This window comes from Myxocyprinus asiaticus, chromosome 41, assembly GCF_019703515.2.
Source record: "Myxocyprinus asiaticus isolate MX2 ecotype Aquarium Trade chromosome 41, UBuf_Myxa_2, whole genome shotgun sequence".
NCBI classification, from domain to species: domain Eukaryota; kingdom Metazoa; phylum Chordata; class Actinopteri; order Cypriniformes; family Catostomidae; genus Myxocyprinus; species Myxocyprinus asiaticus.
The window spans coordinates 15,526,656-15,540,320 of record NC_059384.1 but is presented as its reverse complement, the minus strand read 5'-3'; the positions used below and the strand labels follow the sequence as shown (position 1 = coordinate 15,540,320).

The window sequence follows — 13,665 nt, the reverse complement described above, 5'->3', positions numbered from 1 at the left end:
TTGCCCCGTTAAGGGAGGTGGGCATTCGCATTCTCAATTACCTCGACGATTGGCTAAACCTAGCTCACTCTCGGGACATGTTGTGTGCACACAGGGACTTGGTGCTCTCGCACCTCAACCGAATAGGGCTCCCAGTTCAGAGCATCTCTTTTCTCGGTTTGGAGTTGGATTCAGTCTCGTTGACAGCGCACCTCACGAAGGAGCATGCACAGTTGGTGCTGGCCTGTTTGAAGGCGTTCAAACAGAAAACTCTTTCAGAGGCTCCTGGGGCATATGGCATCCTCAGCGGTGGCCACCCCGCTCGGATTGATGCATATGAGACCACTTCAGCACTGGCTTCAAACTCGAGTCCAGAGATGGCATGGCACCGCGGGACACATCGTGTGGTCATTACGCCGGTCTGTCACCGCCTTTTCAGCCCTTGGACCGACCTCAAGTTTCTACGGGCAGGCGTTCCCCTAGAGCAGGTCTTCAGGCGCGTCGTGATCATGACAGATGCCTCCAAGACGGGCCCGTGGCTGCGTTGGCACATCAACTGCCTCGAGTTGCTGGCAATTCTGCTCGCCCTGCGGAGTTGATCCAGGGCAAGCACGTGTTAGTTCAGACAGACAACACGGCAACGGTAGCATATGTCAACCGCCAAGGCGGTCTGCGCTCTTGTTGTATTTCACAACTCGCCCGCCGTCTCCTCCTCTGGAGTCAGCAGCACCTCAAGTCACTGCGAGCCACTCACATCCCGGGCGACCTCAACACTGCATATACACCTTCTTTCTCAGGGATGGGGCACCATCTGGCACCCGGAACCAGACCTCTGGAATCTCCATGTCTGGCCCCTGGACGGGACGCGGAAGACCTAAGCGGTCTACTACCTGCAGTGGTAGACACGATCACTCAGGCTAGGGCCCCCTCTACAAGGCGCCTGTATGCCTTTAAGTGGCGCCTGTTCGCTAAGTGGTGTTCTGCCCGACGGGAAGACCCCCAGAGATGCGCAGTCGGATCGGTGCTTTCCTTCCTGCAGGAGAGGCTGGAAGGGCGGCTGTCCCCTTCCACCTTGAAGGTGTACGTAGCTGCTATAGCAGCACACCACGACACAGTGGATGGTAAGTCCTTAGGGAAGCACGACCTGATCATCAGGTTCCTGAGAGGTGCCAGGAGGCTGAACCCCTCCAGACCGCACCTCGTTCCCTCATGGGACCTCTCTGTAGTCCTTCAGGGTCTACAGAGAGCCCCCTTTGAGCCTTTGCAGTCAGCTGAGCTTAAGGCACTCTCCTTGAAGACTGCCCTCCTGACTGCGCTCACTTCCATCAAGAAGGTAGGAGACCTGCAAGCGTTCACTGTCAGCGAAACGTGCCTGGAGTTCGGTCCGGGCTACTCTCACATGATCTTGAGACCCTGACCGGGCTATGTGCCCAAAATTCCCACGACCCCTTTTAGGGACCAGGTGGCGAACCTGCGAGCACTGCCCCAGGAGGAGGCAGACCCAGCACTGTCATTGCTGTGTCCAGTGCGCACTTTACACATCTATTTGGATCACACGCAGAGCTTTAGGATCTCTGAGCAGCTCTTTGTCTGCGTTGGTGCACAGCGGAAAGGAAGTGCTGTCTCCAAGCAGAGGATCACCCACTGGCTCATTGACGCCATAGCTATGGCATATCACACCCAGGACGTGCCGCTCCCGGTAGGGCTACAAGCCCATTCTATCAGGGGTGTAGCGGCCTCCTGGGCCCTTGCCAGGGGTGCCTCTCTAACAGACATTTGCAGAGCAGTGGGCTGGGCAACACCCAACACCTTTGCGAGGTTCTACAACCTCTGGGTGGAACCGGTTTCATCCTGGGTAGTGGCACGCAATACAAGCAGATAAGCCCGGGATAGCCGGCCGGGTGTATCGCTTGCACATAGCGCATTTTACCCCCTCTGTGCTGAAGACATGCGCCATTAACTCCCAGTAGTGTTCACAAACTATGTTCCCTGATTGTCTTCCTCCGAGCCCTGTGGCAGTCGAGTTTTCAGAGAGACTCGCTGCTGGCCCAGTACACGTGCTAACTAAAAACCCTGTTCTGGGGTAGGTGCTCCGCATGTGGCGGTTCCCTGTAGGTAACCCCATGCGATGTATATCTTCCGCTAATTCGTTTCCCTGTTGGCAAACTGCGTCTTCCTTGGGCAGAGGACCCTCTGCCACAGTCTCTATGTTTGTAGTAACTCCTCCACCGTTGGGTAGCACCTACCATGAGACTTCTCCACCTGACATACTTCCGACATAGTTCGGCAATACCATGTGACATATTTTCCACTTAAATATCCCCCCTCTCTCTGGGCGAAGTGTGGTCTCCACATTGTCCTCCAATTGGGAGGGACACCCCCTGACTAGACCTGGTCGGCCCAGTCGGATATTCCCCCTTTTCTTTAGGGAGTGGAAAAAAAGAAGGGGATAAGAGGCCACAACTGGGCTAGCCTGTCTCTATCTTTTGGGTAGTCCACTTGTCCCCAAAGGGCCGTTCGACACTCATAACTATGTTGAGGGAGGTTACTTTGTCGGCCTGGTGCGCTGGCTACGAGGCACACAGTTGTCTGCCCGTCACACACCGCCAGTTCACGTAACACAGGTTCAGCCAATTGCGGCGTTCTGTATAGGGACCCCTAGTGTCACTACATTGACACAATGTTGAGTGAGTGACAGATAGGGAACGTCATGGTTACTTGCATAACCTCCGTTCCCTGATGGAGGGAATGAGACGTTGTGTCCCTCCTGCCACAACGCTGAATTACCCGCTGAAATGGCCGGACCTTGTTTCGGCTCCTCAGCATAAAACCTGAATGAGTGGTTGCATGCCAGCTCCTTTTATACCCGTATGTCTGGGGGAGTGGCATGCAAATACCACTCGCCAATTTTCATTGGCCTTTTATCAAAGACCAGAGGTGTCTCGGGCTCCCAAGAGTGACCCCTAGTGTCACTACATCGACACAATGTCTCGTTCCCTCCATCAGGGAATGGAGGTTACGCAAGTAACCATGACGTTTCCTCGGTCAGTCAAGTGAATGTTCAGTGAGTCAGGCCCACTCAGCATAAGTGCAACAGATCTAATCACTCCAATGTTTTGCAAGAAATACACTATATTGCCAAAAGTATTCGCTCATCTGCCTTTAGACGCATATGAAATTAAGTGACATCCCATTCTTAATCCATAGGGTTTAATATGACGTCGGCCCACCCTTTGCAGCTATAACAGCTTCAACTCTTCTGGGAAGGCTTTCCACGAGGTTTAGGAGTGTGTTTATGGGAATTTTTGACCATTCTTCCAGAAGCGCATTTGTGAGGTCAGACACTGATGTTGGACGAGAAGGCCTGGCTCGCAGTCTTCGCTCTAATTCATCCCAAAGGTGCTCTATCGGGTTGGGGTCAGGACTCTGTGCAGTCCAGTCAAGTTCTTCCACACCAAACTCGCTCATCCATGTCTTTATGGACCTTGCTTTTTGCACTGGTGCGCAGTCATGTTGGAACAGGAAGGGGCCATCCCCAAACTGTTCCCACAAAGTTGGGAGCATGGAATTGTCCAAAATCTCTTGGTATGCTGAAGCATTCAGAGTTCCTTTCACTGGAACTAAGGGGCCAAGCCCAGCTCCTGAAAAACAACCCCACATCATAATCCCTCCTCCACCAAACTTCACAGTTGGCACAATGCAGTCAGACAAGTACCGTTCTCCTGGCAACCACCAAACCCAGACTCGTCCATCAGATTGCCAGATGGAGAAGCGTGATTTGTCACTCCAGAGAATGTGTCTCCACTGCTCTAGAGTCCAGTGGCGGCGTGCTTTACACCACTGCATCCGACGCTTTGCATTGCACTTGGTGATGTATGGCTTGGATGCAGCTGCTCGGCCATGGAAACCCATTCCATGAAGCTCTCTACGCATTGTTCTTGAGCTAATCTGAAGGCCACATGAACTTTGGAGGTCTGTAGCGATTGACTCTGCAGAAAGTTGGCGACCTCTGCGCACTATGCGCCTCAGCATCCGCTGACCCCGCTCTGTCATTTTAAGTGGCCTACCACTTCGTGGCTGAGTTGCTGTCATTCCCAATCGCTTCCACTTTGTTATAATACCACTGACAGTTGACTGTGGAATATTTAGTAGCGAGGAAATTTCACGACTGGACTTGTTGCACAGGTGGCATCCTATCACAGTACCAGGCTGGAATTCACTGAGCTCCTGAGAGCGGCCCATTCTTTCACAAATGTTTGTAGAAGCAGTCTGCATGCCTAGGTGCTTCATTTTATACACCTGTGGCCATGGAAGTGATTGGAACACCTGAATTCAATTATTTGGATGGGTGAGCAAATACTTTTGGCAATATAGTGTATTCCACAGAACAAACTCCAACCAACAGGAGGCATAAGCACAAAGAACGTGCAGATTTCCTCAGACAGTCAAGTGAATGTTCAGTGAGTCAGGCCCACTCGGCTGCACAGAAAGTATCAAACAATGACCTACTCACTCCATTGACTTTATGAAGGACATCACTTGCTGTGGGCATGTAAATATTTTGCGGCCATCCTTAGTATCTATTCTCAATTTGGCTGGGAACATCAGTGCACAAGCGACCTTCCGTTGATGTAAGATTTTCTTGCATTCCTTGAATCGATCATGTTTCTCTCGTTGAATTCGCAAAGTCTGGGAACAAGAAAATGTTGTGGTTCTTCCAAGAAAGACTTCCTTTACTCCTCGCCTCGTGTAACACAAGATCTTTATCGGATGATCTCAAAAATTTGGCCAGAATTGATTGGGGCCTGTCTCCTTCTATAGATCTCCGAGCTGCTCGATTTCCAGCTTATGGCCTGTTATGTCGAGCAGACTTGGGAAGAGCCCGTGTTGAAATTTCACCATATCTTGACCTTCTTTGTCTTCAGGAATTCCAAAAATTCGGAAGCTGTTTCGCCGACTATGATTCTCTAAGTTTTCCAACTTTTCCCATACATGCTCCAAGTCTATCTTGGTCACTAGTGGATTAGCAGCTAATTCCCTCTCCGATGACTCCAGATAATCATTCCGTTTCTCAACATCTGACATTCTTGTAACCATCTCAGTGAATTTCGTCTCCATGGCAGTGATCGATCGACGCATTACAGCAAGATCCTCCAAGTCAGCAACAACCTTCACCAGCATTGGCAACATGTTCAACAGTTGACGCTGAATCTCTTCCACCACACCATCCAAACTGAGTCCCCGGTCTGCGGCCCTGTCAGGTGTATCAGCTTGAGCACGTAAGTGTCTTTTAATGTCTCCAGAGACCGAGGATTTTGAATTCTTTGACATATTGCCTTCCTAGAGCAGTCAAGAATCAGAGTGTATCGAATCTCACTGGTTTATGACATAAAAAGTATTAAAACTAGCAAAGTGTGCAGTGCTCGCCGTTCACATGTCCGACCCTCGCATGGCGCCATGCGACTCCCCCATAAATATTTTTTTAATGGTATTTGATCTTTTCTGTTTTTATTTTCTGTTGTTGTATTTAATTTTATGGGCATTATTAAATGTTTTAATATTACCATTTATCAAATGCATTAAACACATTAAATTTATTTAATTAATTACATTAAATGTGTTTCACCCATAATTTTAGACTAAACTAAATTGAACAGACAAATAGAAAATGAAGTAGAAATAAAACTAAATTAAAATTTGAAATAATAATAACTCTGGTTGTAATGACTAAAACAGCTTTCACTTTCTTTGGTGTATGTTTGAGTGGAGGGGGAAAGCAACAAATAATTGAAATGTCAACAGAACGCAATAAGAAGTGTGTTGAAGGACAGTTTTGTCTTCATACACCTAAAGCATATGCTTTCATTCTAAAACCACTTTGAAATTTGTTCAGCAGGATACTAATCATTTGTTTTTTGCATTTACAGTACTGTGCAAAAGTCTTAGGCACATAAGATGTTTCACAATACATTTGTCTTTATTTATATCTGCTACTTTAGTGTGTCAATAGAAAATATACATTTTATACTCCCAAACATTCCTTTTACAAATAGAATAGAATAGAATAAAAGAAAAGGGAGCCCTGCAACAGACGGCATGGCCCTCACAGAGTCCCCACTGAACATCGGGTCAGTCTGGGATTACACGAAGAGACAGAAGTAATTGAGACAGCCTAAATAAATAAAAGAACTGTGGCGAATTCTCCAAGAAGCTTGGAAATCCTATCTGCCAACAACCAAGAAAAACTGTGTCCAGGTGTAAGTAGGAGAATTGGTGCTGTTTTGAAGGCAAATGTGTTCACACCAAATATTGATTTAGCTCTTTTGCTGTTTACTGCACTTTGTATGACGTTAATTGATTAATGAAAACTATTTATGTCATTATTTTTTTTAAGAAATCCTCACTTTGAAAGTTTTTCACAAGTGCCTAAAACTTTTGCACAGTACTGTATATTGACAAATTGCTTTTCTTAGTTGTGAAGGTTAAAATAAGCTTAAAATATTGATGTTGAGTGTATGGTTACCATTTTAATTCAGATTCTTGAACAGATTCATTTGGACTCGGACTCGACTCGGACTGTTATGGACTCGGTCTTGAGTCCGACTCGGCCCCTTTTGGACTCAAACTCGATTGTTTAAAGACTCGAACTTGACTCGGACTCGACCAAGGTGGACTCGAACCCAACACTAAGTACAACAGTGTCAGATGTGTCATCATGGAATATTCTAAGTTCAGATGAGATGAGAAAGTGAGAAAAATCAGACAGCATGTGATGTGTAATTAAAACTAACTTGACAACTCTCACACAGCACTGATAAAAAATAACGTGACCAGAGGGAGAACAATATGAGTTTCTGTGTGTTTGTGTAAGTAAAACATGAGGCAAATCTGTTCTTCAACACACCCACTGATATTATTAGCTAAAAATCACAAAGCCAGTCACATCATGTCAGGATGTTGAGTACTCTTTCCTTACAAATATCACTTTTGTCCATTATTCACAAGAGTAGTAAAATCCACCAACACATCCACACAGCAACACACAAACACAAGGCACACAAATAAGTAAAAGCATAAGCAACTCAAAGTATTTTCGTCATTCAATTCTCCTGTATTCCACACCAGGGGCAATTCTAGGATTCCAGCCCCTTAGACTATGAGATGCAGTGCAATAGTTAACAACTTGCTAGACTGACAACTCTTTATTTCTTAATTGCAACTGGAAATGTAATTGCATTTTGCAACTGTTTGCAGGTAATTTATATTAACATGAGTAATGAATTACGTGCACATTTTGTTGCTTTTTATTAAGAATAAAGAATGCTCCAGTGTTATTACATATGATCCAGCTTCTTGGGGCAATTGTCTGATTCACACAAAATTTAGTATAAATCATCTATAGATGCTTCTGACAAAAAGTTATAAAAGAATATTATTTGATTAATTTAATGTATTAGAATATATGAGCCAATATGTTTTTGGGTGTTGCCTATGTTGACTAAATGGCCTGTATCTTGTGAGTGCAATATCCAAACATAACAAAATTTGGTACACATGTACAACAGGACAATTTGAGGCCATACGCCAAATTTCCTCAATTTGCAAAGCAAGGTGGCATTATAACATAAGAAAAACCTAATTGTGCAACTGTGATCAAGCAAGTTGAAATCTGTCACCAAAACAATTGTATCCACAGCATCCGTAGGATCTATTCTTTCAAATTTGGCAACATTGGTCACGTTCTCCTGCCATGTGATTGGACCGCCATGATCACCGTTATTAGCTGTATTTCATTTTGTTTTTCTTTAGCTGCTCCAGAGGAATTTAAAGCTTGGCAGATAGAAAAGAAACACAAATGTCCTTAACTATTAAAAAAAAGATGAACTGGAATATTATTACATTTAAATGCTTTTTGCGTGGACATCTGTACTGTATACTTTATGCAAATACTTTCATACTGTAATTAATGCAAAAACTGATGTATAAACACATGATTTTTGTGAAGTAGCAATCCAGTTTCAAGAAAAATAAGAGAAGAGTATTTCTCAGATTTCTCAGTGCTACTTTAATCATTGGAGCGTTCCAATATTTTGACCTTTGAAACGCAAGAGTCCCTCTCCTTCTGGCTCCCTATTATTCTATCACAGAAGCACACAGCTAATGAAATTAATCTAAGACTGTTAAATTCTTTCTGCTAATTCCAAATGGTCTCCGAAGTAGAAACACAGACATAATTTTCATGAAGCATACTGCAAAAGGGCTTAATTTTATCATCAATAAGCTAATTTAAAAAGAGTTAATTGGTGTCTCCTTATCTTGTACACGCAGGCAAAATCGTCTGTCTAGCGTGAGCTGACAATATGAAGGCAGTCAAATGGGATGTGAGATTTCTCTGAAAGATGAACTGTGGGAAACACATGATATTTACAGAATAAAAAACTTGTTGGTAAAAACTATTGATCAGTAATAACATCTGTGCTTTTGATCATTCAATCTCCAATATGCTAAAAATGAACTTCGTTGATACACTCAAACTGAATTAAATGGTTGTACCACTGCCTAAATTTGAGGTGCTTGTGTTAAGATTACTGTCAGATAAAATGATCAATGTCCCAGATTTACTTGTTTAATGTGATAGTGCAATATAAATGTAATTCTTTGTCCCGGTGTCTCTGAGGTTTGCCTAAAGATAAAATGGAAAATGGTGTAAAATTAGTTTGATTTACAGTGAGGAAAGAAAACATATGGTCAAATAAAAGTCAACAAGAAATCTAAATTTACCATATTTACATTCTTAATAAATGTTCATGGTCTTATTGTGCATGATTCGTTGGTCAATGTCAATCCAAATAATAATAAAAATGTTTGCCTTCATAATTTTTTATCAAAATCTAATAAGTTACTTCACCTCTGAAGCGGCTTTCTATTTTGGCTAACATCACCAAGCTCTCTTATTTTTGAACCCCTCCCTTTCAATCATTTGGCTTCATTCTGATATATCATGCCCACTTTTTACTTTTCCATTTCTGATTCATTTCACTTTGCGATCGATAAAATCATGTCCCACCCTACATTTTTTTCTTGTTGACTACTCTGTTTACCTCTGTTTAACTGTAATTTCTAGTGAATGCCGTTTCAACTTTAGAGTACTCTAATGCTTTTAGAGTACTACACTCTTAAAGCATTATTTTAAATGATCACAAATATTTAATTTACAAACACACAAGAATTGGGCAAAGTATAGAATTTTATGAAAGATAGATTTCCTGGAGCAAAAAGAAACAAAAAGTTAAGAACCACTGCTGTGAAGAATATTAACAGTGACAGTGACATTTCTCGCTTTTTCTGTGAGAAGAGCATGTGCAAGTGGTTGAAAAGCTATATAATGACTAAAATACCATTATATACTTTTATATTAAAGTGGATCCAAATAAAATGAAGAGCATTAATATTCCCCAACAAAGTTCAAAGGGAATTTGTAAAATGTTCCACAAGGGCCTGTGGGTTCTCGGCTGGGTTTGAAATGTCACACACGGTGGTGAGAGGCTTTGGGCAGCATCTCAGTGAGCCTTTATCCTGCAATAGTGTAACATTTAAATGGGTCCATAAAGGCTTTTTTTACTGAGCTAACAGTAAGTTCAAACCACACTGGCAGAAAATGGCCAACATGGACATAAAAGGAAAATATAAACAACAAGGCATTTGAAGACAGACCTTAAAACAAAATTATTCTTAAAGGTTAAGGAGTAAATTAAATTAGAAATCAGCCACCGTGCTGAATATTTGAAAGGGGAACGCCAGGCAGCATGGCTTTCAAGTGCTATATCTCCCTCTCTGTTACCACCTTTGATGTCTGTCATATTGGATTAAAAGCAAAGGCATTTTCTGAACACCTGTGGCTTCAATTTCAGAAGAGCCACCTAATGGAGAGGACAGGAGTGATAAAGAGGAAGAATGAACGAATGGATTTGGCTTTCTCGCAGTTGACTTTAGGCACAGAAAAGAATGGACTGGCAACAGTTATATTAAAGGAATGTTCCAGGAATAATACAATTTAATGTTGATTACCACAAACAATAATTTCGATTTGTCACTAGATTATTAAAAAAAAAGCAAAAATTGTGATTACTGTAAGGCACTTTCAATGTAATTGAATGGGGTCAGTTGTATGTATAAAAATTTTTTTAATGGGATTTACTATGCTTTTATTATGCATTATTATGTTACATGGTGTATAAATATTTAAGAGTATGCAATGAATATAATTTTCTATTCATACCCACTTTTGGACCACCCCAATGTTCAAACCAAATCTACACCACTGACTCTGCCCCTCTTTCTCTTCCTGTGTTAGTGGGTGGCAAATAGGAAACTTTCAGCAATGGATCAGAACTTTTCAAATCCCTCTCCATCAACTGAAATGTTGGACCATCAAAACAAGCCGAGTAAATTTGGTTGCCGAAGTTACAGCACAACCTCAAATATTTTCAACAAATCCACACCTGTTTTACTGCCTGGAGGAGTTTTTCCACCTAAAAAGTTTGGAGAGGCATTCAGATTACAAATCGAACTACTCTGTGCCTCATTCAATGCTACGCCTAACTTCTGTCTGTATTCACTTGCAGCCACTGCTTCTGATGTTCTGCATGTTGAAGCATCCTCAAACAGCAGCTTGGGGTTTATAGACATTAGCGTTTCTAAATTCTGTCACTGGAACTCAACTGTATCAGTGAGTCACAAACCCCAAAGAATCCATATTTTCAAAAATTCTCAACTATTCAAAAAGTGCTTAAGGTTATGGATTTTACTTTGCTACCTGGGTGTTTTGAATATCTGCACCTGCAGAACAAGGCAGTGGTTTGCTGCCAGGGTCCAATATGACCTTTTTTTCCAATACCTGCCAATATTGAGTGACTTAAAAAAAAAAAAAAAAACAGCCATAAATATAATAGAGGCCATGAAAGTGCATTTTGCATTATTTTTATTACAATATACTTTTGTTCCTATGACAACGTAATTACTTTGCCTTTATATATATATATATATATATATATATATATACAAAAAATGCAGGTCATTGCGTCACTTACATCATCCTATATTTTATTCTTTTCTTGTAAAGCAACCCTGAGTCTAAGAAAGACACTAGATAAAATAAACATTATTATTTTCATGTACCAGATAAGCGAGTCTCCAGTGAAACTGTACTGGTCACAAGAAATTCAAAACCCATCATAATATTTTCGTTTTGGTGGCATAATGTTATGAATATTCCACATGTGTCTTCACATAGAGTTCTGGAGAAAAACACAGTTTAGGCATCCTCTTAAATTTTCACTGATGTAAAAGTTATCAGAAAATGTGGCAGTTTTTAGTTTTTTTTAAAGAAGACTGGTCAGATTATCATTTTTACAATTCAAATTAAACCATAAAAAATTTCAGTTTCTCATAAAATTATCAGCCAGCAATATCAGATTGAATGAGGCATCACCTTCATGTCCCTAAGCATGATAAGGACAAATGCATTGAGGAAAGGAATACTCTCCCCCCATCCCTTTTGCTTCCGAAATTCTCTGTTGTTCTCTTTCAAGAAGACACAGCAAGGAGCCAAAAATTAAAACCACCCTTAAGCGCTTCTCTACCCTCCTTTCCTTAGTGTTGATGTCATCAACCTCAAATCCAGAGAGGAAATGCGGCAGGCAATAATAATTTTTCTTTTTTTTTATAAAATAAGAGAAAAGGTTAGAGCAGAGACAGAGATTACATTTCTACTGTACCTAAAGGTTTATTAATGTCAATGAGCTTTAAAAAATTACCCCTTGAGTACATAAAACCAAAATGCACTGTCTAAAATACATTCTCTTTTAAACTCATGTTAAAAAACTTGACAATGAGACATCCAACAACAAAAGAGCTGCTTGAAAATCTGTGAGTATTCTGATCTTACAATGTGTTGTGTGTCTGCACACAGATTCAAAGCTCTGGGATAAAGAATGATGCTTTGAATCTGGGTGGCTAGATTATTTTATTCAAAAAATCAATCTTCATTCGAATAGAGGATCAAACGACAGCAATGAATTGGTTATTTACATGCATTTCATGTGCCCAGCTTCTAACCCTGAGCTAAATGTTTATAAGGATTGTAAAATAAGATCATATATAGATTCAGTGATCAAACATGTAAAACAAATCATGATGGAAGGGAGAAACTGTGAAAGAACATAGAAAAGAAGGACCTTGCATGATTTAATGGCTCTCAAAGGCTTTTAATGGGTGACCCTCTTGAACAGTCTAAAAAGTATTATTGGGCTGCCAATCTCTGAGATTATATTTACGTATGTAATGACATACCGATATATCAGCCAGACTAATTACTGTAACTTGCCAATATTTGGCCGTATTGAGATCAGTATCAGTCACGATAGCTGTGCCCAATTTTCCGATTAACAGAAGTGGCCTTGTCAATGGATAGTGTCCATTGACAAACAAAATGTCAGATTAACTAAATGTATGCAGTAATTTGATTTAAATTCTTTGTTCTTGCATTAGGGCATAAAGCAACTAAATCATTTTGCCGAATGTGAAAGACAGGAAGCATATTTCCTTGGGAATCCACAATGAGGAGAATGCAATCTGCATATGCATTCTGAAATTATAGATGGACTCCAGGTGGCAAACATAAACCAGTTGTTTGGAAAGCAGATAGGGGCCCTGAAAGCAGCAGACGGGGAGCCGTTGCCGTGGAGACAACAAGACTCACCAGGGAAACCAAGTTCATTAGGGGGCGAGATCAGTAGTCTGTTGGTGATGTCACTGGGAGAATTGCAAATGGTGAGAATCTCAGTGCGAGGTGGGAGGAAGGAAGACAGGAAACAAGTTGTAATTAAGCACCTGATTCGGCGGGTCAGCATGTGGCATTCTGGAATGTGTGGCACAGTGGACCACTCCCTGTCATTCACAGTGAGCCCACTGATGCAGTATCTGATCCTGTCATGTACTCTTTAATATGTGTAATTCAGAGGCAATGCAACACTCAACACCTGTTATCTCTGGTTGAAGGAAAGGTCATGTACCAGATGAAGCCTAACAGCTATTCTGACAAATGATTGCAGGGAATAACATAAATTATGAATGGGTCATATACCAAACATGGTTAAATAAACAGGTGTGGATATGGTCATGACAGACGGGTATAATTATACCACATTAAAAGGGTACAGAGGCACTTTGACCCAATTTACTGTTGTGTTAATGTGCAGAGAGTAAACATTAGGAGAGACAATAACTGGGTGGCTGATCACGATAAGAAATCTACCTCCACGCATTTTCGTTTATGCAATATTAAGTTTACGGAAACAAAAAATTGCTAATTCTTTTCTGTGTTAATCTGAGTTTTTGTCTTAAACAGATGCAATGAGATAAAGCTTCATGCAAAAAGATATTTTGCTGTTCGTTTGGTTTCTATTTTTGCTGGGTCATGCTGGGCAATCCCAACCACAATGAAATGTTATTGGGTCAAAATCCTGCTCCACATAGCCGTATATTCAATTTTAAATATTAAAGGTCAAGTGTGTATTTTGTGGCACTAGCATCACCAAACAAAATAGCAAACAATTATGACTGTTTTCAAACAGGTTTCCAAAATAACCCCTCTGTCCGGACAAAAAAGATCTCGCCACAAACTCA

At 41.6% G+C, this 13,665-nt stretch overlaps 1 protein-coding gene across 3 annotated transcripts in view; it reads right to left on the bottom strand.

Annotated features, from left to right (window-relative positions):
• Positions 1-13,665, bottom strand: part of ctnnd2a (catenin (cadherin-associated protein), delta 2a) — a 474,718-nt gene that overhangs the window by 52,827 nt on the left and 408,226 nt on the right. The gene's annotated exons all lie outside the window — the stretch shown is intronic.